Below are 3059 nucleotides of genomic sequence, written 5' to 3'. Positions count from 1 at the left end.
TTGTACATTGGACGCACACACACCTAATTATACCAAAAAATCCACCTCCTTATAAAAAATCCACACTTTTTTGGTTTAAAAATTTTTTTAGGCTACATTTTTTATCGAAAAAAAACCAAATATACCGTTATTCTCGATTTTTTTTCCTCTTTCCATAAATATCTATGTTGATATATAAAAAACGAGCTTTTTTTTTTCAAAAAAACCTACTTCATTTTGTTAGTTTTTTCCATATTTAAGTTTATTTTTATAAAAAAAAACTAATTATACCAATAATATTATTTTTTTGTACTCTATTAATAAACATCAACAACGATTAAAAAAAATTAAAAATAAATAAAAACCTCGATCAGTGTAGACTCACACTGTGAATATAAACTGTAAATATTTCAATTTTTAACATTCACAATGTGAAAAAGCTTGCTTCAATTCAGATTCACATTATCAATCTAACTTAGTATTATTCACACTGTGAATCTGAGAGGGTTCACAATGTGAATCTAAACAGGTTCACAATATGAATCTGTACAAGTTGACAATGTGAATCTAAACTGAAATATTGTTTTTTTTAACATGCATATTAATATATGTTTAAAAAATACCAAAAAGTATGAATTTTAATATATTTATTAATTTTTTTTTCTATAAAAAAATAGACCTTAACTTTTCAACAAAGAAAATGAAGTGGGTTTTTTTCGAAAAAAAAAAAGTTCATTTTTTATATATCATCATGGATTTCTATGGAAAGGGATGAAAAATCGTGAATAACGATATATTCGTTTTTTTTTTCGATAAAATCCATGGTCTAAAAAAAATCTTAAATGAAAAAAGGAAATACATTTTGTTATAATCTTGGTGCATGTGCGTCCTTTGTAAAAATTTACAACTTTTTTCTTTTGTTGTTGATCACTTTAAATTTCGATGCTTTGGAATGGTTTCTTTATTCCTTAATTAATAATGGTTCCCTGTTGAACTTTATATATGTAATATGTGTAAAACCTATGTATTACACGAGTTTGTTAAAAAAATAATATAAAATTTTGAACATCAACCAATTATTAAAGAAATACAATACATATAAATAAATACTTTATTGAATAAGTATGTAATTGAACCTAAAATACAAAAAAACATTAATGAAATATTCTAAATAATTTTTAAAAATCAAAAATTTCCAAATACTTCTGTGAATACAACATTCTATGTCTTTTTAATAAGATTTCCTTCGCTATCTAAATCTCCAATTTGAACGTAATTTTTTTTATATACAAATGAAAATATTTCATCGACCGATTTGAAAGAAATCAAGTAAAAGTTTTGAAATATGAATGATTAATGAATCAAGCTTAAATTTGTAGAGAAACAATATAACCGGTGGTTGATTGTTGGAGGATCAAAACTGAGTTGAAGATTGATTGAAGACTTTCCCAATATATGTTTAAAAATAATTGGTTGAATTGCTTGATTTATTTAATTTACTTAACTTAGATCGCATATGTTTTTTATTAGGTGTCATTGTCTTATACTTACAAGTGGAAATGATTTAATTGTAAATTACCAAAAACTGACATTTGTCAAAATGAAGGAGAAAATGTCATGTGGCAAAAAGTTGTTTATTTATTAGGTAGTATATATATATATATATATATATATATATATATATATATATATATATATATATATATATATATATATATATATATATATATGTTGGTTCCCTTGAGATAAAAAATTAGAGATTGTGAGATATGTGTATAACCATTTGATTTGTTTATGTTTGTTTCTGAAACTATGTGGTGACATATTTTTAATTATATTGGTAACTTATTAAACTAACGCCGTTAATTTATGACTGTGGGGCTATTGTTGTAATTTTACAAATATTGATATGAATTTTGTAGGCTACGATACTGTAATCGTCTATTGTTTTCTTTTCTTTCTCGATCAAAGTCTCACTTCGAACTCTCAGGAAACCCTCTTTTTCTTTCTTTATCTCATTTTGCCGAAGTTTTCGTTTCATACCTGTTATTGAGAAGTCAGTAAATGTCTTCAGGAGAAAATATAAACGAAGTCGCATCTTCGTTAATCGAAATAAAAGGTTAGAATGCGAGTTATTTTTCATTTTATTGATAATGCATGTTTTTATTAATTAGTTAACTGTTGTTTTATGTTGATAATGGTGTTTTTTGTTTTGATTCAGTAGGTTTTTCGTCATTTTAATTTGATTTTGATGATTGTCTCGTTTAGAGTTGATATGTTTTTTTATTATGTTTGTTTGTATTCGTTTTTGATGTAAGTTTTTGTTTATATTTTTATACAAATAATGATTTCAAAAGAAACTATGTTCGGAAAAAAAAATTCAAAAATCAAAAAAATTTCAAATGCGGTAGAAGTGCTGTTATTTCCGAAGGTACAGTTAAAAAAAATCATCTATGATTAGAAATAGAAATAAACATATAACTTAATGTTTGAAGTTATTTGTCGTAATCATAAGTGATTTTTTTATTTTTTAAGTGTATTGAACATAACATTTAGTTATATGTTTATTTCTACTTCTAATCCTAGATGATTTTATACGTTTGTTTATAATCATTGGTAAATAGTAATGATAAATGTATTTTTATGTATCAAACATGAATATAAAGTTATTTTTGTAATCATAACTGATTTTGTGGTTCTTTTAAGTGGATTGTATATAACATTTAATTGTATTTTTATTTATTGTTCTAATCATAAATGATTTTATATGTAACACCGTAAATTTTCAAAATAATTTTTTTTAAAAATATAAAAACATTTCTCATTTAATTTCCATAAAACATTAAGTTTCAAATCTCAATTCACATCATACAAAATCCCAAGATCATATATATATCAAAAATCCCATGCGTGTGTACAGATCAAGCCGGCGCCTTCCCACAGTCATTGCTAGTACCTGAAACAACAACACTAACACTGTAAGCACGAAGCTTAGTGAGTTCCACAAAATACCACATAAAACACATATTAGCCACTCGAGGCTATAACTATGTGGGTCCGTGCACCCAAACTCTGTGAAC

This window comes from Lactuca sativa, chromosome 7 (assembly GCF_002870075.4).
Source record: "Lactuca sativa cultivar Salinas chromosome 7, Lsat_Salinas_v11, whole genome shotgun sequence".
In the NCBI taxonomy this organism is placed as follows: domain Eukaryota; kingdom Viridiplantae; phylum Streptophyta; class Magnoliopsida; order Asterales; family Asteraceae; genus Lactuca; species Lactuca sativa.
Note: the sequence above shows the minus strand (reverse complement) of the source record.